The 24,507-nt window shown below is 32.3% G+C and overlaps 2 pseudogenes; both read left to right on the top strand.

The window, feature by feature from the left end:
* The first annotated feature begins 1,479 nt into the window (after positions 1 to 1,479).
* On the top strand, positions 1,480 to 5,081 carry LOC146997224 (uncharacterized; annotated as a pseudogene).
* A 998-nt stretch (positions 5,082 to 6,079) lies between these two features.
* LOC146997223 (cullin-5-like) overlaps positions 6,080 to 24,507 on the top strand; it is a 70,441-nt pseudogene continuing 52,013 nt past the window's right edge.

Below are 24,507 nucleotides of genomic sequence, written 5' to 3'. Positions count from 1 at the left end.
CGCGCACAACCTCGGCATTGCGCACTACATTGGCTTTGCCCATGTACACATCGATCGATTTTCACTTAAAAAAACATCCTAGAATTGCACAAACTAGGCACCGCGCACAACCTAGGCATTGTGCACTACATTGGCTTTGCCCATGTACACATCGATCTATTTTCACTTAAAAAAACATCCTAGAACTGCACAAACTAGGCACCGCGCACTACATTGGCTTTGCCCATGTACACATCAATCTATTTTCACTTAAAAAAATCCTAGAATTGCGCAAACTAAGCACCGCGCACAACCTCGGCATTGCGCACTACATTGGCTGTGCCCATGTACACATCGATCTATTTTCACTTAAAAAAACATCCTAGAATTGCACAAACTAGGCACCGCGCACAACCTCGGCATTGCGCACTACATTGTTTGTGCCCATGTACACATCGATCTATTTTTACTTAAAAAAAATCCTAGAATTGCAAAAACTAGGCACCGCGCACAACCTCGGCATTGTGCAGTACATTGGCTTTGCCCATGTACACATCGATCTGTTTTCACTTAAAAAACATCCTAGAATTGCACAAACTAGGCACCGCGCACAACCTCGGCATTGCGCACTACATTGGCTTTGCCCATGTACACATCGATCTATTTTCACTTAAAAAACATCCTAGAATTGCGCAAACTAGGCACCGCGCACAACCTCGGCATTGCGCGTTACATTGGCTCTGCCCATGTACACATCGATCTATTTTCACTTAAAAAATATTCTAGAACTGCACAAACTAGACACCGCGCACAACCTCGGCATTGCGCACTACATTGGCTCTGCCCATGTACACATCGATCTATTTCCACTTAAAAAACTTCCTAGAATTGCACAAACTAGGCATCGCGCACAACCTCGGCATTGCGCGTTACATTGGCTCTGCCCATGTACACATCGATCTATTTTCACTTAAAAAATATTCTAGAACTGCACAAACTAGACACCGCGCACAACCTCGGCATTGCGCACTACATTGGCTCTGCCCATGTACACATCGATCTATTTCCATTTAAAAAACTTCCTAGAATTGCACAAACTAGGCATCGCGCACAACCTCGGCATTGCGCACTACATTGGCTCTGCCCATGTACACATCGATCTATTTTCACTTAAAAAAACATCCTAGAATTGCACAAACTAGGCACGTGCACAACCTCGGTATTGCGCAGCGCTTTGGCTTAGCCCATGTATATAGCGATCTCTTTTTACTTAAAAATCAGAAATTGAATAAACTCTGCATTGCTCATATACTAAGAAATCTTCTTTCACTTAAAAGAAATCGGAGAATTGCAGAAATTCGCGCATAAGCAACTCCATTGATTCGCGTTGGGGGAAAAAAAAAAAAAGTTTCTAGAAAAATTGAGCTTACTACAGGCGAATCAAGATCCTAGCCTAATTGATTTCTCAGCCGTACATTTCGTGCAAATACTACCATTCGATGACTTTTTCTGACTAACTAATCAGCATGGTATCTTACATTTTTCACAGAAAACGTTATCCTTCAATAATCGACAATCCATCAAAAATCTTCTAAAAAGTTCATACTCTATTGTTAATTCATACATAAAATATCTGTTCCCAAAATTTTACGCTTGTTTGAAAACTCCCACCTTAAATTTTCCTTTATAATCTCCTGATATTTAATTACAACATCACTAACAGCAGTTTTAGAGCAAGCAATAACTAAACGCAAAAATATCACCTCAAGTAGCCAAAAATATATATACAAAATAGTATTCACGGTATCTGAGCGTTAAACAATCGCCAATAACAGTGTTACGAATTGTGTATTTAGATATTAATTTTAGTAGAATTCTAATTTAAAATGTTGTATTTCCTCCTGCAACGCAGCGTGAGACAAATTTTAAGAGAAATCTATACCGGAAAAGTAAGAATACAGGGCACGTGCATTAAACTTTGAGTAAACGGATGTGTCGGTAATTTGTATTGAAATTGAATAAATGTAACTGACTACTAAATTAGCTGTAACCGTAATTCCATCCTCTTGTTTACATTGCGTTTGGCGAATAGTATGGGTTACCAGATCATATCATTTATCGCCGCTCTTGGTGATATTTTTTTTGTTTAAAATTCCAGGTGGGCTATACTAAAGCTGTGCCATAATTTCATTAAAAAAATTGACTTTGTTTTGTAATTGGCAAAATATTCTTCTCCCCCCATTTTTTTTGGTTTTGTTTTGTTTTGTGTGTGTGTGTGTTCTGAATTCGGTTTTCCGTTGTTTCGATTTTTAAATAATTCGCATTTAAAATTTATTTTTGAGAAATAAACGACGATAAAACTTGTTGCCGAATTCAGAAACAAACAGTAAATATTAAAATGTTTGTCCCCTCTTTTTTTATACACTTCATGTTGTAAAAATCAGTAATCAATCCTGCTTTTGCTTGAAATTTCCAATTTTGCTGTGCCCTTCCTCCAAGCTCATACAAAACAAAATCTTTTAAACATTTTTTTTTTTTTTTATAAATGCCTTGTTATTTTGGAGTAAATTAAACAAAATAATAACAAGTTATCTTGACTAACCATTCAATATAACTATATTTGGCAAAATACCGTTAATTATTGTAATTCACTTTTTAATCTTCAATTAATTTATTTAAATGTTATTCATATCATTTAATGTTGCTTCATCCTTCTAAATTTATTTCTTATTAGTTAATACTTTCAAATTTCAGGCAATTTTCTGTGGCATACTCGTGAAACTAATTCTGGCAGTATGATAACATACCATTACGAAATCTAGTGCACATATTTTTAACTTATGTGTGTTGCTAAATAAGTATAAAATACTTGAATTTATTTAAAAATATTAAATAGATTTCTTTCTTTTTTTAGCTGCAAAATATCTGAAAAAAGACATTTTTTAATCCAGGTTGGGCAGATTCTAGTCTCAATCCTCAGTGGAATCCATGGTTGCAACCTATCGAATTAGCTCCTAACATGGCAAGATGCACGTTTTGCCAACAAAATATCATGCTTAGTACCATGGGAAGGAAAGCAGTTACAAGCCACATAAACAGTGTAAAACATAAGAAAATCATTTTTGTGAAGATGAACTCTGAAAACTTAAAAAACTATTTCTCCATAGATAAAAGCAGTTCTGAAACACAGCAGTCTTCGGCACTAGTTGCTGAATCATCAAATTTAAACGCGTTCACACCTGAGGACAAAGTTTTTGCTGCGGAATTACTGTGGGCTATGAAATTTGTTTCTTCAGATGTTTCTTATAATGCATTTAATGCTGCTGCTGTTCTGTTCCAGAAAGTGTTTGATGACAGCAATAAAGCTAAAGCTATGACCCTGGGACATACAAAAATGTCATATTTAGTGTCATTTGGTTTAGCTCCATACTTCAAAAAGATGCTCATTTCTGATCTTAGAACACTGAATTTGTAATTTGCTTCAATGAAGCATTAAATAGAATTGTCCAGAGAGGCAAAATGGATCTTTTTGTTAGATTTTGGGACAGTGCGAGGAATGAAGATACCTCACATCAATTTTTTGGGGACATGTATCTGCCAATGACCTTCTGAGAAGTTTCTTTGAGGGAACCTCAGAGCTAGATAAAAAGAAATTGCTGCAAGTATCATTGGATGGACCAAATGTCAATCTTAAATTCCTCAGAGATTTGAAAGAAAATTTAGCAAATAATGATGCCTGCCATGTATTACATATTGGGTCCTGTGGTTTGCATGTTCATGGTGCCTTTAGAGCTGGCCATAAAGGTACTGACTGGAATTTAAGTGCATTATTTAAAAATATGCATAGAGTATGTAAAGACAGTCTTGCTTGGCAAGCAGACTATATTGCCATCACTAACTGTACAACTTTTCCGTTGAAGTTTTGTGAAGTAAAATGGTGTGAAAACATACCTGTTGCTGAGAGAGCTATTGATATTTTTCATCATGTCAAAAAATATGTAGAATCATCCGAACTACCAAAAACTGTGTCATTCAAAAGACTGAGAGAAGCTGTTAAAGATAAGCTACTTTTGGCAAAAATCTCATTTTTTATTTCGGTTGCAGGAGTTAATTTACATCCATTTCTAAAGTCATTTCAGACAGCTGATCCTTTGTGCCCCTTTCTATATACAACTTTCCATAGTATGCTAAGTCATCTTCTCTCCAAATTTGTCAAAAGAGATATACTGCGAGAGGCAAAAGCTCCTGAAAAACTGATAAATATAGATATTCTGGATGAAAACATTTATTGTAATGTTGCAGATATAGATGTGGGTATTGCTGCTGGTGCGAGTTTAGCTAAAAGTGGAGTATCTGATCTTAACAAAAGAGAATTCAGAACTCGGTGCAGAACATTTTTGGTTAAGCTGGTATAAAAAATATTTGAAAGAAGCCCATTGAAATATAGCTTAGTTAAATACATTTCTTCATTAGATCCTAAGCTCATTACGTCTAATGAATTTTTATGTGAGAAAAGGATGGAGAGGTTATTGCATATAATATATGAAAGTGAATGGATAAATTCCACAGTTTCAGATAAATCAAAAATGCAGTTTAAAGAATTATTATTCAGAAGTAAGGGTGTTTGGAAAGACACTTTTACTAATTATGCTTCAATGTGACTTGATCACTTTTATAAGGATTTGATTAATAACTCAGATTTTAAAGAACTTTGGAGTGTTGTAAAACTAGTTCTAATTTTATCACATGGCAATTCCACAGTAGAAAGTGGATTTTCAGTTAATAATGATATGTTGGTGAAAAATCTGCAGGAAAATTCTTTAACAGCAGTGCAAACTGTTTATGATGCTATAAATGTAAATGGAGGTGTGATTAATATTAATGTAACTCCTTATATGTTATGATATGCCAGATCTGCTCGTGGTGCATATCATCGAGCACTCGAAGACAAAAAACTGTGTGATAATAAACATAAAAAATACTATTAGACAAAAGGAACAAGGCACAGATTAAAATTTTGGAGTCAAAAAAACAAAAATTGAGCAGAGATGTTTCTTCAATTGACTTGCAAATTGCAAAGTTAAAACAAGAAATCTAATTTGGTGCTTATTTTTCATTAGTATTTTTTCTATTAGTGTTTTGTTTAAATATATTAAATGTCATATTTTTAATTCTAATAAATATTTTTCATTTAACATATATTATGTATGCTTATATTAACAGTTTTGCATAAAAAATGCTTTTTTAACCTTTCAGAATTTAGCAAGTGTTGAAATATCACTGAGGTGATTGTTTGCCAATTATATATTATTTAATAGGATAGATATAAATGGGCCCCGCACTGCCATTTTGTGAACAATAACTTCCATTCCAGAATTTATGTATAATACTTTTTAATATCATTCATGACATAATTTTATTACAATTAATGGTGGAGAAAATCTTATGTTTAAAAGTTCATACATTGCATTGAAAAATCAATGAATTTCATTTCTGGTTTTGGTTTAGATGGAATGCATTGTACTTATTTAATTTCTTTTGTAAATGAAAGTTATTGGGGAAAATGGAAAATAACTCCTATTGTAGTCATAATAGTAATGTTTTGGTAATATACTTTATATATATGTATATAAGTCATATGCAGTTAGCAAATTTTTGTGTTATCAAGTGGCACCACAATTAATTTACCTTTAGCACAACAAATGCACACTACATGGATAGACTGGAATTTTCTTAAAAACACTCCTGGAAAACCTGAAAAAGGGAGGGAATTTCGTTCTCCTGTTTGAGTGGCAACCCTGATACCAGCACAAAACAAAATGCAACCAATCTTTTTTTTTACGTGCATGTAATATTAACTCTTTCCAACTATAATTCACCTTGAAAAAATAAATGGTGCCCACCATCCAACAGATATTGTAGAATGTTCTCTTAGGGACAGAGAGGTTGGGGACCCTGTGTTACAGGAATTTATAGTGTCTCTGTATTAGCTCATAATTGCCAATACACCACATTGCCAACAATCAGTTGGCATTTTGGGGCAATGAAATGTCTTTTTGATATAAGCAAATTAATCAGTTTTTAATTAATTGATTAATTATTTTTAATTTCCTACACATATTATCTGACAATTAGATTACAAAATTGTATCACTCTAACACCACAGGTTATCTGTCTCTCCATATGAAGTCGTTTAAATAAGGCAAATGACATCTTTCAAACCAGTTCCCAGTTCTTATTCCAATACTTTGATGACAATTTTGTTAACACTATTTCTATTATTCAACCATTGTTACGTGCAGTTTCATTTTAGGAACATTGGAAGACTCGTAAATTTTTAGCAAAATAGAACGGGCCAGAAAATAATGGATTGCTTTTGATTAGTATCTCTATAAATCTAGTAAATACATGATATGAAATGCAGTAAAAATTATCTAGATAAGTGCTAGTATTTAATTAATTTGAAGTTGACATTAAATGGTAAACAAAAGAAGCCATCTTTATCCTGTATTAAACCCTCGCCTTCAAGAAGAGAGAGCATATTAAGCAGGAAAGGAAAAGAAAGAGAAAACTTATGTGTTTCTAAACTCTGTTTCTTTAAAATGTGCACTTCAAGATCTTAGTGGACCTTCCTTCATTCATGATTTTAATTTATGTTGTCTTCATTGTATATAAAGGATTAGGGAATTTTAGAAAATTAGCGAACTCGGCAGTCTTTGCAGTAGTTGTTACCATGATTATAAGGCTAGTTAAAAAGGGAAATATTTCCTTAAAGTGACTAAAGTAACAGTCTTTAGAAGAATACAAATACATTCACTATTGGTCATACAGTTATTATCCCAATGCAGTAACTGTACGTTTCTACCCCCATTTTGATGGAGCACATCCCAAAGGTTTCAAAAGGTCTTCCACTCTTCTTTTGCCACCAAACTACTGAAGATTACTTTCAGCTTGCCAGTATTTTGAGTGCTCTCCACGCCACATAGACGCTGACAAACATCAGTGCCTTCTCCAAAATTAGAACCTATGCCCATCAGTACAGCAGACAGTGTCACTGTCCACTACGCTAATCAGGGCAACTTAGGAAATACAAAAAAATTTCTAGAGCTGGCATAACACTTACATGGAAAGGACACATGTATCATTATTGGTGTTTACCAAAAGGTATTGATTTATGTCAAAGTACTAAATATATATTAGGTTAGCTATGGTTGTGAAGCCTCTTTTTTACATTTCTAAAGATAGGATTGATTGTGAGTGTTAAATCATATTCTGACATTATGGACTGATGTTTGCAAGTGAGTTTCACTTTAGTTTCCTCAAAGCTCACTTTGGCAGTGCATGTTTTGTGGATGATGCAGACACTGAGCAAGAAATCTTTATATGATTGCAACATAATGCAAAAAAATTTTGATGCAGTAAGTATTGGGACTTTTATGCACTGATGGAATGAGCTTTGATGTGAGTGGAGTTAATGTTGAAAAACAAAACTGATTGCTACATCAGTATATCATGCAGTTTTATTTTTATAATAATAGAATTTGTTTCTATAGCAGCAGAATTTGAAGAGTTTTATTCATTAACTAGTCTTCCTATGTAGCTTATTTTGTTCTTTTAATACATATTTAATCTGTCTGTTATCCAGTTTTATTTTAAATGCAGAATTAATAAATGTTTCTTTATTGCTAGTTTACCAGATGCATTGTAGATTTGCTTGTTACAACATTTCAAGAAGTTATTTTAGCAGAATGTCCAGCAATGATAAAAAATCATGAGGCAGAAAGTAAGTCTTGTTAAACTTACTTAGTTTAAAATTTAGTTTTAAAATTCATGTTAAGTAAGTTTAACAAGACTTACTTAACATGAATTTTAAAACTTTATTATCTGCATGTAGGTAAAAGCTTATTAGTTAACTGTTATCGTAATTTTGATAGCAGACAAGTGAGTTGAAAATTATTTTTTAGAAAAGGGCTGTTGTTTGTAAAAATATAATACATTAATCTTTAGTTTTTAATATTACTCTTTAATTTACATTATTATTTAGTTTTTTAAATTCTTTAGTTTTAAAGAATGAAAATTTTGTGGATGTTTTTCTTTCTTCCAATTTCATTGTTTATTCTGTAGTTTTTAATTTAAAACGGAATTGCATTTCAGAGCTTCAGTTGATGTTCAAATTGATGGACAAAGCTTCAGATGGTATTAGTCCTATGCTAAGAGATTTAGAGCATTATATTATTAGTGAAGGTTTAGCTGAAATGAAGGCTGCTGCACCCATTATTACTCAGGTATTTATGTTGTGTAATTAATTGCATTATGTATTAATATTTGATGATGTTAAGCTCATTCGTATGGAATTTGACTCATAATTTATATGATTAATTAAGTGAAAAGAGTTATGGAAATTTTGGGAGAGAAGTTCCTGTTCCAATATTCTTTTTGAAATTAGTTAATTCAGATATTAGTTTCTAGCTATAGTATTGTATTCTATATCTTTTACTGATGGGATGAAATATTTTACTTAACTTACATTTTTTTTCAGAGTCTTTAATGATGATACCTTTTACAGTGCTTTTCAGTCAAAATAATGGCAGTATTTGAAATTTCCTTCAGAATTGCTAAAGAAATAGGAAGTTATCAAATTACATTAATCTAGTGCTAAACAAAGAAACAACCCATCCCTAATTCCTAGAAACTGTGGATTTGGTGTGAAAATCCCTGCATGTCAATTCTTTGGGGGAAGAAATAGGGATAATGTAATAAGACCAATTATTATATCCCACACCAAACACTGGCAATTTTCCTACTTCTGTTGGCCATCTGAGGAAACCTCCAATATTTTGCATCGAAAGCTGTTTGGATCAGTTCTTTGGGAAAGGATTTCAAGTTACATTTATCTAAGCTAGAAATAATATATGTAAATCAGAATTTAAAAAACAAAAGAAAAAAAAAGATTAATTTGTATGTAGGAAAATAGATAGATAAGGAGGCTGAAAATCAGTTAAATTTATTTATCCATGCATTAGTCATGATTGATTTATCCATGCATTAGTCATGATTGATTTATCATATTTTATGCTCTAAGTTAGTGTTTCTCAAACTTGTTTGGGTCACTGCCTTGAGTTTTTTGTGTTGATAAGGCCATTCTCTATCCTTTTTGTACATGATATATATATATACTATATATACACACACATGTGTATGTGTATATATATGTATAAGTAAGAATGTTTATTATTATTGAGTGAGCTATGGAATTACACGAGGTGAGACCAAAAAGTAAGGTGACTGATGTCATAGTAATAACTGTATTATATATTTGCATATAAATACCAGAATATTATATATTTACATATAAATACCATTACATGTAAAATATTATATATTTGCATATTGTCAGAAGTGTATTGTAGGTGGCGGGATCTAGTTCTCGCTGTCTACAATACACTTCTGACAATGTTCATACAAGTTCTGGAAACTTTATAGTTTCTAGAAACTATCTAGAAACTTTATAGTTTAGTCCTTTGAGACTGTGTTAAGTTCCTTGGTAACAGCAGCTTGAATGTCTGAGATGCTTGAAAATCGGTGTCCCTTTAGTGCCAATTTCAGTCATGGAAAGAGAAAAAAGTCTGCTGGCACAAGATCAGGGGAATAAGGAGGGTGAAATAACTCCGTAACCTTTTGCTGCACGAGGAACCATCTAACACACATTGCAGTATGAGGGCGTGCACTATCATGCAACAGAAACCACTTGCTTGATGCAGGGAGATGGGGCCGAACACAACGAATGTGAGCCAGGAGGTGCTTCATAACATTTCAATAAAATTCACCTTTAACTGTTTGACCTTCCAGTATGTATTCTTTATTGATAATTCCCTGTGCTTTGAAAAAGGTAATCAACATTGTCTTAACCTTTGATTTTTTGGAGTGAAACTTTCTTGATTTCGGCGATAAGGGAGTGCACCATTCCATGCTTTGGCGTTTCATGTTTGGATCATACACAAAACACCACGTTTCATCTCTTGTGACGATTGATTGTAAAAATGTGTCATCTTTATCTTCTGCATTGATCAAGTCGCCACAGGAGTCCAATCGCCGCTGTTTTTGTTCATCGCTTAAGTAATGAGGGACAAACGTCGCACAAAGTTTTTGTTTACCCAAATCCTGCATCAATATTGTTCAGAAGATTTCATGAGGAAGATTCAGTTTGTTTGCCATTATTCGGATGGACAAACTGCGATCTTGCAGCAATAACTTCCTAACTCTTTCAACATTTGCTGTCAGTCTGCTCATCATTGGTCTTCCACTGCGATTTCATCCTCCATGCTTTCACAGCCTTCACGGAAAAGTTTGAACCACTGAAATACTATCTTGTGAGATAAAGTGTCTTCACTATACACACTTCGAAGCATTTCCAAGGTTCATGTAGCAATTTTACCCATTTTAAAACAGAATTTCATTATTGTTTTCTGGTAAATTGTGCAATGCACTAACACTTTTCAGGTTTAAGTGACTGCACAAACAAACAGGAAACAAGAAACTTGACTGACTCTGAATTTCAAATGACCCTGAACTTCAACGTTGCGTACCAAATATCGTAATGTGCATGTGTCAGGTCATCGGCTGTTCTCATTTTTGAAAGGAGGGGTGAGTCACTTTTTGGTCTCACCTTGTATATTAACTTACATAATTCCTTAAATATTCCAAATTTTTAGTAGTTTCAGGCCTACCTAACTCTGCACAAATATAAGGAACCAAACTACCTAATGAAAATATATTTGGTATAAATTAACTATTTGAAACTAATAAATTTTTGTATGTTTGAGAGCTGTGATCCCCAATGGCTATAGTCACAGTCATCTCTGTTTAAATTTTTTTTTGTGAACTAAAAAACATTTAACAGGTATTGGAGTTGTTAAAAAATATGAGAGTATTGTAAATCATTGTCTTTCTTTGTATACAGATTTACAATAGTGTATGTCATTGTAATTTATATAGCTATTTGTATTTATGTGTTTATAATTTGGTTTTACATATTTTTGTGTTGTTGCTTATTTGTATTTATTTATTTTATGCCTTTTGTAAGGTAATTTTATGCTTTTTTATTATGTTTTTTTTTAATCTAGGATTTGTGGCTGCTTTATGTGTTAGTCTTTAAATTTATGTATTATTTTGTAGCAATTTAACTTCTAAATCAATTGATGTGGCAGTATTAAGGATATCTCTTGTAGAACTGGAGATACAGCAAAATTCCTTTTACTTGGCCTTAGTGCTAATTTTTGTCACTAAGTTGATGACATTTAACAATTTTCACCAACTTCCATGGCATTTTGGAAAATACGTTTTTTAAACTGTACACAGATGAGTGAAAAGTAGATACTGTATTCTTCAAAATAAGTTTGAAACTAGTACTTGAATGTGCAGACAAAGTAATAGAAACTGTATTTCAGACAGAATTGGTGACTATATGTGTAGCAATGACTCATATAAGTACCAAGATGCATAAAAACTTGCATATACTTTAATTACATGTCTAGTCTGCCACCTATAAAAGAAATGCAGCTATCCTCTTATCAAGAAAATGCAAAAACTGTATATATCTACAATCCCCCACTATAGTAGCTTCCCACTGTATAGTTAGAAACAGAGCTGCAGACAGAGCAGTCAGACAAGCAGAAATGGATGCAAATATTTCCAGGTATTCCAATTCCACTGCCTGCAACATGTCATGAAATGTAAATTCATTTTATTTTAATTACAAAATGGCAGCAGAGTGGGAACTGTAATACTGGTTGCAAAACTCACAAAAATTTTTCCAGAAATGACCAGCACATTAATAAGTAAAAAACCCTACTAGCTGTGACTTATTTACCATGTATTGGAGTCACCACCATTGCAGTCTCAGAGAAGATATCTGCTGTTATGAAGATATTTTTTTATATAAATCACTGTATTTTTAAATCTATACATACATTTATTTATTTGTCAGTTTAGAAATCCAACAGTGAACAGTCATATCTCTTGGATTGAAAACACAGTTAATAATAAGAAAGATCAAACCTGCTTTAGGCATTCTAAAACTGGCAGTGGCCTTACTAGGGAAAAAAATCTAGTTTGCATCTCAATGAATGGTTATATAATATTTGCTTTTCTTGGATTTATTAAAGTATTGCTTATGTATTTATATTTTCATGTACTGTATGTCTGTCTTTGGATATGTATTTTTTGCTTTTCTGTGCATGGTATAAATGATTTTTCCGTAATGTGTTCTATTCAAAACCAAAATACATTGTATATTCAGCATTTTTTCCCAAAGTGATAAGTAATAATATAATTGCAGTAAAAACTCGACAATCTGGAAAACTCAGGAAATGAATAGTAAGGGAAAATTTGGGATAATTGAAGGTATAAAAGTAAACATGGTAGAAAAGCTAAATGAATGTGGGGAAGATATCTGTTATAAAATTATGAAAACTGCCATCTTGCTTATTATCAGCTTGAATCAAAAGCCTATCTAAACGTCATGAATATTTAAAGAATAAAAATGCATTTCAGACATAAAAGGTGATCTATAGTCATAGGCCTTAACCATGTAAAAGTAATACATCTTATCTGACAGTGAAATCTCTGGGTGGTACACAAGAGAAAAATTGGTGGTAAAGAAGCGAAGTATTTTTAACTATTGAATTCAAAAATTAAAACCCCAACATCTTGACTGAGTCTTTTCTCTAACACTTGTAAATTTATGCGATCTGAGCTTTGTTCAAGAGTGGTGATGTAGTAGTACTTTGTAATGATGGTACTAAAGGTTTTCAGTTTTTGTTTAGATGGTACACGTTAGTCAAAAGGTTGAGAACCGCTGCCATAGACCATGAAAGTTGGTGGAGATCCTGCCAAATTTCTGCTAATCATTCTGGCCAAAATTTGAAAGAACTGGTTACTCTTTATTAAATTAGTTAATCGCAGGATACGAGTTATGGCTATACTATCTAAAAAAGCTTAAATTACTTGTCAAAACTTTTCATGTTGTATCACCAGTGTTTAACCATTTTTTTTCAAATAAAATATCATATTGTGCCCATTAACACACACTTTGGCAGGATCATATAACTTAATATAAATATAAATGCTACTCCAGGGTTGGCACCAAAATGATTACAAACAGTGAAATAGCACTGGCGATAGAATTTAAGGGCTGTGGAATTTTTAAAATTTAGGTAGGTACTCTGTGGCAAAAAATTTAGCATTGCCTCTATAACCCACTGCTTGCTCATCTAGGGCAAGTCCCAAATTTTAATCATTCCTTCAAAATGTGAAAGAAAAACAAATAAACAACTATTAACTTACATCCTTCTTTACAAAAAGAAAAAAAAAAGGCTTTTTGAAAATTAATTGGATTTCCATAAAAACAGGGCAAAGATCTTATGATTGTAATGTGATATCATATCTATCCATTATTTGGACTAAATATCACTATTTTGAAGACATTTTTAAAAAAAATTCTGGGTCATAGTCCCTGTGTGTTTCATGATGGCTGTAAAAGTCTCTCATTTATTTAATTTTTTGTAAATAATAACAATGAATTTACTAAAATTTTAAAATATTCTCGTTAATTAAACTTTCTGATTATTTGAATGCTGGATAATTGAGCTTTTACTGTATATGTGTTTTCTTGACAAATCAACAATTTTTTTTTTTTTTTTTTTTTTTTTTTTTTTTTTTTTTTTTTTACACGCAGCTTAGCAATATTTTCCAACTTTCAGTTTTCATCTTATTTAGAGGCTTTAATTCCTCTTGCTCACTATACTAAGTTGATATGCTCATTTGGTGGAACAGTTGTTCAGCTAACTGTATAAGAAAGGTGCCAGAAGTGGTTATTCACCCTTTTGAGCATTGATATGAGGCTGTGAATAGCTGTAAGCCAGTCGAGTCAAGATTATCAATGTATCATATGTATAACTTTGGAAACAATTTCAAGCAAAGTTTTAATTCAGCAAACTTAATTTAACAGTTAGGTATGCTTTTCCCAGTAATAATTTATACTTTTTTTCTTTAAATCTAAGATTCAACTTTTGTTAACGATTGTATAAACATTACTAAAAACAGATTAGAATTGATGGATCTTATAATTGTATATTTTTCAAATTATTAATTTAAATAGGAATTTAAAATTGCAAATAGATCAAACTCTCATTAAAAAACAGTTTTCTAAACATATTTAAACATTTGATTTCATTCATTGTATTTTCTTTGAATCATATCCTTTTTCTCTGTTATTAGAACTGAAAATCACTAATGTGTCTTAGAACTACTGGTATGTTATATTAGAAGATGCATGATGATTTAACAAAGTATATGTAGATAATAGCTGTATCAAGAGACATGCCTGAGTAATAATAAATTATATTAAGGCATTGAAATTTTAAATAATCTAAGGATTGAAATTATGAATACTCAAAAAAATTCTTTCTGTTGGTTTTCTAACAAATGTTTCTGTAGGTTTTCTAAACAAATATGCTATTCTAAAGAAAGAAACAATATGAAAATTGTTTCCTTTGTTTTTTGAGAATATAAATTTTTGCAATTGTGTTATTATATCTGCGAGTACATAAAATTGAGTCATTAAACAAAATTCATCTTTTTCTTTTAATATAACAAATGCTTTTTATTTTATCATTTATTGATTTGTTTTTATGTTTACTGTCTTTTCTAGGACTGTGAAAAATATGTTGCCCAGGCAATAGAATTATTTATAAGATTTAGTAAACTAGTCAAAGAAGCATTTAATGATGACTCTAGGTTCACAGCATCAAGAGATAAGGTATTACACATATTATGTTATAATTAAAAAATTTACCATATGGTATATAGTTATGATTAGGTATATAAATTTTTTTGTTTCTTTGTCTTTTTTGTTTTAGTTCAGATCTCTCTAAAAGCACAAAATGAGATAAAATTATGACTATAGTGGTGAAGTTTATGTTTGAAAAGGCACGGAAGATTAGAAATGGACCAAAAAATTGCACTCAGTTACATTATCTGTTATGTAGGGAAGACTTGATGATAAACATGACTACAATTCATGAAGTTAAAACTAGAATTTATTTACATAAGAATGAAAATAAAAGTAAAAGAATAGTTGTAAAACATTTTGTACACGTCCATCCTCATGATTGTTCACTTTTCGTCTGATCACACCCTATTCTAGACGGCGCTTTTATATAATCTTAGTTACAGTTGCAGTTCCCACAGTCATTTGTCCACTTGCCTGATTTAAATGCAGTTATACAGTACAAAGTCTGAAATCTGGACTCGTCAGGACTTCAGCGGTTCCGGATTTGGGACTTTTCTGGATATTAGATCATCAGTTAAAATTTAGTAAGATGGCATGTAGAAATTATACAATTAAAAATATGAAATTTGAGTTTATGAAATAAAGAGAAATTATGATCTAAAAAGTATCAAAATTTATTAATTTTAAAAAAAAAGCAGCTTACTATTTATTTGTTTTTTTTTTTTTATTAAACCTTTCTTTCAATGTAAGTTGTTTAAGTTGCTTTATTTTTTTGTGCTCATACTTTCTTTTTAATTCTATAAACAGACATAATTTCTTGTTCAGTTACAAAGTTCCACTGTTCAAGTCCTGTAATTGCTGTGTGGAGAATACCAACTAACTTATAAATCGAAATTTTTTCATTTTCAATAACCGCTCTGTCACTTTCTTCACTATCGGAAGCGGTATTTTCTGGATCTTGAACCATACTACAGATTTCGCTGTCCATTAATTGATTGATAATTGGGGCATTGTCGTTGCAATGAAAAACTTCTTTTATATCATCTTCATTTACCGCTTCTCCACGTTTCTTGACAAAATCCGTTAATTGGAAAATTTCACCTTTGGTTTGCTGTACAGTACACTCCCGATTATCCGCGGAATTGGGTGGTGCGGCCGCCGCGGATAACAAAAATCGCAGATAATCCGAAAAAAAGCTAAAAACGGATATAGCAAAAGAAAAAACAGTCATTCCAACTTTGAAAAATCGTTTTATATACAATAAAATGTAAAATAAACAGCGGGAAATGTTTAACTAACGCTTAATATTTTAGTATATCACTCAAAACTATCCTAAAATGCATTTTGTTAATGAAAATAGAAAAGTGTTTTGTATACTTACGAGAGGCGTCAAGGATACACAGAAAAATTAATACATATGTTCTGTTTTAATACTGTAATGTATTATGTAATTACAAAAGCATAACTGTAAAACTAACCTTTTTGAAACAATCAGTCATTTGTGTTTGCTTTGTGCTTTGGAAGCATTTTCTCTTGATCCGAGATTGCATTTTTCGTAGCATAAGTTTCTCGGCCAACTCCGTGTCGTCTTGTTCTTCCAAATAGCTCAGTAATCTGTAGACTTGTGCAAAGCCACTTCATGAGTCTTCTGCATATGCACAGTATCTTCTTCATCTTCACTTCACTGTCCTTCATTCTCGGTCTCTCCCCTTGCTTTCTTCACAATTTCGTCATCTGTCAAGCGTTCAAAGTCAGGTTCGTTGACGTCACACTCCAACCACTCGTTAATGCTTTCAGCATCAACGTTCTCACCACTCGGAACTGTTTTCACCATATCGGCAAAAGTTGCTGTGGGCGTCTCTATAGCTTCCTTCTCTTCTTTACAACTCAAAGGGGTTAGGTTGTTGTTGGCTTCAACATTAGGCATGAGTTTTCTCCATAATGTTATGAGGGTTGACGGTTTCACTGAGTTGTATGCAGATGCAATATCGTAGATGCTGTCGAAGATTGTGTAGTGTTTCCAAAACTCTTTCAGATAACCTTCTTCAATTTTGGTCATTAGCAGCTTGGTTCTGTATGTTCTCTTCATTGTTGCAATGACTACTTGTTCCATGGGTTGGGTTAGCTCAGTAATGTTTGGGGGGGGGGGGAGAAACTTTGCAAAAATTTGTCCATCAGAAGACTTAACATGCTTGTTGCTGACTGAGAAGGTGTGTTGTCGATCAATAGCACAGCTTTTTCAGGCAGGCTTTTCGATTTAAGATGTTTTGCACTTGAAGAAAAAAGATGTTTTCGAACCATTCTTGAAAAATGTTTCGGTCCATCCATTCCTTTTTTTGGTTAAAGTAAACAATGGGTAAATTTTCTATCCTTGTGCCTTTGAAAGATCTCTTTTTTTTTTTTTTTTTTTTTTAAACTTTCCAATGACAACAAGTCTTAAGTTTATGTCCACCGGTAGCCTTACTGCAAGACATGATAGTGATCCTATGCTTTGCTGCTTTTATAACCCGCCGCTTTACTTTCATTTTCAAATGCTAAAGTGCGATTCCCGATTTGTCGACAAAAGTCCCGATTCGTTGGCATTTTAAATTTGATCAAAAGATAGCTCTTTTTTTTAATACAAATTCTTCAAATTCATGGTGGAAATCGTCGGCTGCTTGTTGGTCACCACTAAGTTTCTCCCAATGAAGTCCAATTTCTCGAATTCCATGTCGCTGCTTAAAACGAGTCAACTAGCCAAAAGATGCATCAAAATTTCCTTTCAGGCCTAACAACTCAAAAAAGGTTTTTGCCTTCGCCGCAATGATAGGACCATTTACAGGAGTACCCTGTTTTCGTACTTCAGCTAACCACTCTGTCAATGCCGTGTCTAGCTCATCAAAGGTAGAACCTTTCACACTTTTTCGCGTTTTCTTTGCGGAAGCACTATCCGACATTGATGCAAAGTTCACCAGTTTGTCTTTTTGCTTTAGAATGTCACGCACTGTTGTTTCCGCGATTCTGTAATCCAATTCCATATGCTACCTTGTAGCGCTGTTTGCTACTTTGGAAATTAATTCTAGTTTTGGCGCTATCGTCAACACAACCTTCTTTCATTTTCCTGACATTTTAAATGAGTAACAAAAACACAAAACCAAAAAGCACAAGCACTGAATACAATAAAAAGATAAGAAATTTAACTCGGACCGGTTCACAAACACTATTAGGCTTAAACTAACAATGGCGAGTGAAAGGAAGTGAACGTGTCAGTAAGATTAAGACGAGAAAGGGCGGTGGAGCGGGCACTGCAAGCGTGAGTAATCACTTACTCATCATAGGGGCCGAGGGTAAGGTTCCGAGAAGGCCTGGGATATTTTTGCAATAAATAAGCACGATGTTAGCAAATTTACCGTTTCGCTCAGTTTTGTGAAAATTTTTATTTTGTTTGCTTTACGCTTGTTTTTTTAAAAAAAAAAAAATGTGCGGTAGGCGCGGATAATCGGGAGTCTACTGTACCTGAATGTCTTTAAAGTTCGTAGCTTAATGCTTTATCTAGGGCCGCCGCTAAAATCACATAATGCAGTCTCTACGGGTCTTAAATTCTGCTACAAAGTGCCTTCCCAAGTTCTAAATTTTCACCGCACTTTAACTTTGCATCCATTCTAAATCATAAAAAACTTCTCATCCCTTAATTTTCCTGCTCGGTGCTTCCTCAAATTCTAAAAATTTCGTCTTCCCTAAATTCTGCCGCCGCTTCTGGGTTTATGGTGAATAACATATCAGTTATTCTTAATTAAAATAGCACTAAATGTAATCTTTTGGCCTATGAGTTTCATTAACAAAATCTATTTTTAGAATATGAAAAGAAATTTTTGTTGAATTTGCCTTGTCAACATTTATTAAAGCATTTAAAAATCTATAATCATTGCTAAGCGTAAAAGGTTGCCATACTCTTGTTATTCAATTACTAATATAAAAAAAAAGTTTAAATATTATTGCATAAGTTATTACTGAAGCTGTCATGTATTGATAAACATGCAGTGAAGAAAGCAAAATATAATAAATAATGACTTGCCAGGTCGACATCATGGATATAAAATAAATGAGTGTTTCGGTTTGAGATGTATGCCAAGCAGACAGCTACAGATCCAAATTATTAATCTCACAAATTTATGCTTACATGATTGTTTTTCCATAACAAGTTATTTTATTTAGTGCCTAAATGAATTTAAGAATCGAAATTTTTAAATGAAAATCTCCACGTGTTTTATTATGGAAGGAAAAATCAAATGCACATGTGTAAAAAAAAATATACCCCCCCAAAAAAGTTTTTGTGGCTTTTGAGGTCTGGATTTTAGATCATTCCGGATAATGGACGTCAGGATTTCAGACTTTGTACTGTATTAGTTTCTGGTGCTATGCTTAAATTAGTTGAAATTATTAAAAAAATTTGTCATGTTAAAAATTCCGATTAGTAGCAGTAATACTTATTTAACATAAATTATTGCAAGCAGAATTAAAATTGCTGAAATCCAAAAGTCAGAATTTTATGGAAAAATAGCAAAGTGTACATGCAACTATTTCTAAATCTCAATGGCTGTCATTGACAGTTATGATTCATAGCAGTCTTTAACTGGACAGAACTTTACCTAAAATCTACGGAAAATGAAAGATAAGAAACTATTCTTCGTTCTTAAGAAACAGTCAACAGAATTCATAAAAATCACTTAAATTTTATTTTCTTTGAAGTAGTGATGAGATGCTCAAGGTACATTCAATTTAAGTGGCAGATGAGAAATTTCCCATCTGTCTCATATCTAGGTACTTCTATTATGATGTTTTAGGCAAACATCTTGAGCTTGATAACTGATAGCTAAGGTAATTTTTCATCTGTCTGATATTAATAAGCAACAATGTCTAGAAAATTGAATTTTTTGAGAGCATGGAAAAAATTTTTTCCCCCTTCCCCATATTTTGAAGATTAAAATTATTATATAACTTTGTTTGCAAAAATTATTTTTCATTTTAAGGCATATAACAAGTACATATACAGTTTATAAAACTGAAAGATTGACTTTGCTTTTTTTTTTTTAAATCATTTATTTATTTAAAAACAAAATTCTTCTAGCTTAACAAATATTTAAAGCCATGTGTATATATGCATATGAAATTCAGTGGCAAACAAAACTAATTTAATAAGACAACTGAATTTAAGTAAGAATCTAAACTCATTCAATCAAGTTAATTGAATTACATGACAGAAAGGAATTAATGCTTAGATAAAAGATACTCACCTTTAACTGTGGAATTATCTATAAAACTTTACTCTGAAAGGGGGGGGGAATTGTGTGTTTAAATTTTGAGTTTGACTTTATTAGAAATGTTAATAACTTTGATTTTCAAATCAAATTCAAAATTGGTTTTTGATATTAGCTAAAGTGAATAAAATAGCAAAAGAATATAAACTCAGAACTTTCACATGTTACAATAGAATTCTGTTCTATAGTGGAAGAAGAAAACAATCTTTTTAGAGCAAACTTAATTGAATTTGATAATTTACTATTATTCTTATGTGTTTATATAAATATTGTGTCATAATCTTTTTCTTTTTAATTTAAAATTTGTATGCCTCACTTTATAAACCTAGTCAGAAAGTTCTAAGCTTTCTGACTTGATTTACTGGACTGTGTGATGCATTTAATTGTGGTTTTTATTATTGCATTAGATACTTATTGAATTCCATTATTCTATTTGCTGTAGTAGAAAGATTTATTACTTTTTGATATTAACAGGCAGATTTTGAATTATAATGCTCCCCTGTTTGTTTAATATTTTTAATTTTTCCTTCACAGGCCTTTAAGCAAGTTATCAATGATTCATCCATTTTCAGTTTAGGAATAACTGCAAAACAAAATGGGTAAGATTATTTCTGTTTTCATGTAAATTTCTTAAATTGGTTATTTTACTCTGTAACATAAACTATCAAAGTGCAACTTTTAAAGCAATTTTAGTAATTTTTGAAAAATTCTTACAGATCTGATTTTGAGTATTAATGTTTTCTTGTGTATAGGGCTGGCAGCAAAACACGTTCACAGTCTCATTATCCTGAATATTTTTCGAATTACTGTGAGATTGTGCTTAGGAAAGCACGTACAAGGAGAAGACTGACATCAAAAGAAATGGAACAAATGAAAGTAGTATGTATTTGTATTTTCTTCTTGCTATTTCAAACATAGAATAGACATTTACTATTAAAAATGATTGAAAAGAAGTTTGTATGATGTCAGTTTGCAAATTCACATGTAGTAAGATTAAGTAATAGTTGTAATAGACATGATTATAAGAAATTATGTATCAGTAAAGACAATTTATACTATCTTACATACAGTAGTGTTGAGAAAAAAGTTGCGTTTGCTGTGGTTTTAATGAGGGTATTAACTTAATCATGACACAAATTTTCACGAATTTTAAGGAATTTTTAAAATTTTAAAACTGTCAGTTTTTTTTGGCAAATTTCAAAATATTTCCTTCTTTTTCTTCTTCTTCTTCTTTTTTTTTTATGTGTAATTTTCCATTAGAATTTTGCAAAAATGCAGTGCAAAATAATCAAAAATCCAAGCATTAAGGAATTTTCTGAGGCTTCACAACTATCAAATTTTTCTGTAAATGCAAATAAATCCATAAATTTTAGATTTTATATATGATTTTTTAAATTTTGTTATAATTACTACATAATATTTAAATATGTCATTATATTTTTATGCCATTTTCTTTTAAAATATCCAAAAAATGTACTGCAAACTAATCTGACTCCAAGATCCAAACTCCAAGATTAAACTTTGAATTAACCAGCTGAAGTTACATAAAGTTGCCTTCTGTTGCTATCAGTGCCAATAAACAATTTTGATGCCAAATGATGCTTTTTCTTTTCTTTTTTAAAGTGTTCTACTTAAGTGGGAAAAAAAAAAACTGCATATATCTGATATAATATTAAAAAACACAATCTAGTCAGATCATAATCTTGATCAAAAATAAACTTATTGAATGTGTTCATAGAATTTGATTGGTTTATAAATGTAAATTTAATCTAATAATGCTTATTTTGTCATGTACTAGTTACAACGTTGCTGCTGCAATTCTAGCAGATTCTCTCCCTTCCCCAAACATTATTATCTTCCATCATGAAATTTTCTGTAAATCTGCTAATATAGGGATTTTGTGAACTTTCACGTCTTATTCTTTGCTTGCCCCACAAAGTTTGTCTTCTTCCTCCAGGATAAAATTGCTATTGTAGTTATAGCCTCTTCTCTCGAGTGGTCAGTGCTGTGGAAAGGAGGTGGCAGACCCTCGGGCCATCTTCCAGGGTGACCTCCCTCAAAATTAGAGCAGAACTGCAGAAATCTACATAAACAGAGTTAATGTAGTGGAAATACCTGTACAACCTGGTGGTAATATTCTGTTGTTCCATCCACTTATGCTGGTGTTCCACCACGCACTTGCTTGTAGTTATAGCCTAAATTATTTTATTGTTGCTTGCACCTCGAAATTGATTGGTATCTTGCAGAGCTATTAGATATTTATCTAAGCAAGAAACAAGAAAAATGAGCAATGCTGTTGCTGGAATTCAAACTTTGAACCTTCCAGTTACTTCCAGCCAGACATGCTTCCCATTAAACCATGAAGGTACATGGTAAGGAAAGGGAAAAGTCCTTTACATTTTACCCTCACTAAAGGGCAACTTAAAAGTTGGAAACTCAAATGTAAAATCCAAGTGGTAATGAATTATCATTCACTATATTTTAATACAAGTGCCACTTGTAGAGCATTTATGTATTTATTAGAACAATTCCGTCGCCAGGATTCAACCATGAAATCACATGCTAAGGAAGGTGAAATTTCCCTATCCTTGATTTTTCTTATTTGAAGGTACTGAAGATGTAAATAACTATATCTAGTATTTGAAGATAAAATCAATAAATTTTATGTTTAATATTTTAGTTTCAATTTAGAACTAACAGCATGTGCTTATTCTTGTACATAGTTGCAGATGTATTCAGATCATTTTGAAAAGGCGTACATTGATGCAACAGAAGCTTTCTATAGGGTTAAAGCTCCACAGTATTTAGAAGCAAATGGTGTTCAAAACTATATGCAATATGCTGAGCAGAAGTTGACAGAGGAAGAGCAGCGGGCTGCTAAGTACCTTGAATCTCATTCTGTACAGTCGGTAAGTAGTTTCTTTAATGTTTTCTGGCTTAATTTTAATATATATTATTGTATATATATATATTAATATTAATATTAATATCTTTACTTCATTTTATCTTTTTAAATGGTGCAATTTTGATATGAATTTGCAAAAAGCAGCAAATTTCCTGTTCTTTTGCAATGGGAAAATCTGCTAGTTGGATAAACTAATAAGTGTATCTTAAGAAGATGGCAAAGGAATATCTTTTTATTTCTTTTTGAAATGTTAAAAGTGCAATAAAATGTGAGTATTTCTTTGAATGTAAAATTATTCAAACTTTTTACAATGTATTGGTACGAAATGCCCAGCCTCAGTAAGATAGCTGCTCTGCAAAGTAGTCTTAGGGTTGCCAAAAAAAGGCAAGGGAAGACAGGATTTCCACATTTGGCGACAAAATTGACTATATGCCATAGACAGATGGAGAACCTTCTGAAACGAATTCTTACTGGTTTAGCCCAGAATGTTCTCGAACACAAGCCAAAAGCTATATAAACTCTGCTGGTATGTGGAGAGTCAGTTCGCACAGAGTTCTAGTCAATTCATTGAGCGAGTGTCTCCAAATCTAGTGCTGAGTTGGTTGTCGAGTGCATCGAGAGAGCCTCTTTGGGAATTCTGAGTTAGAACATCGCCAAATTTGATCTTTGAGTGTGTTGAGCTCCGGCAATCACTGAACCAAGGAGTCGGGAGGTGTGCTTTTGTGTATTGTCGAGTGCATCGCAAGTTGTAGTGTGGAGAGTCTCGAGAGTATGTAGACTACCGAGAACGACCGAGCAGAATCAGGAGCTGTACTCTGGTGTTTTACTGTGAAGCTGTCTCCACTGTTATAGCCAGATAACCTGAAGGCTGTGTCGCTGATTCTTCCAGCATGTTTGTAGTAGATCTTCGATGACTGTAAAAAGCATTATTTTGAAGCTGTCTTGAATAATACTGGCCAATAAATTGTGTTTCTATTTTTCATCAAGTGCTGTGATCTTATTCACTCAAATCCATATAAAGATACGTGAAGAGAAAAATGCAACGGTATTATAATTTTGAATAAAGGGCTAGTATAAATCTTTTATCCCTCAGTGGCACAGCTTTTTGAATGTGCTTTTGAAACATAACATTTAAACAGCTTTTATTAGCTAAGTTTGTGTAATTATTTTCGTCTGTTTCCATAAGCTAAATATTGTACTTACATCATTGAAAAATTAAGAAAATAAGATGTTTTAGGGCTGATGAAAAAGAAAGTATTGCAGTTCTTCAGAAATATGGTAGTGTGGCCAATAACCGAGAATGCAAAAATTCATATTTTTTGAAGTTGTACTTTTTAAGTAACCAAATTTTATAGACATATGAAGTGAAAAATTGATAGAAAAGTGTTAGAATTTGTTTGAATATTCCTATATCTAATTTACGATAATTACTTGCTCTATGTATTGTTGGACAGTGGAATGTACAACAAAGATATTCTATAAAGAAAACTGGTAGTATTCCAAACACAAATATCAGTTGGTGTAATTTCCTCTGA

This window comes from Stegodyphus dumicola, chromosome 5 (assembly GCF_044657685.1).
Source record: "Stegodyphus dumicola isolate Sdum_Otavi_A_Nest chromosome 5, ASM4465768v1".
Classification (NCBI taxonomy): domain Eukaryota; kingdom Metazoa; phylum Arthropoda; class Arachnida; order Araneae; family Eresidae; genus Stegodyphus; species Stegodyphus dumicola.
The sequence above is the reverse complement of the archived record's forward strand: the minus strand, read 5'-3'. Positions and strand labels throughout refer to the sequence as shown.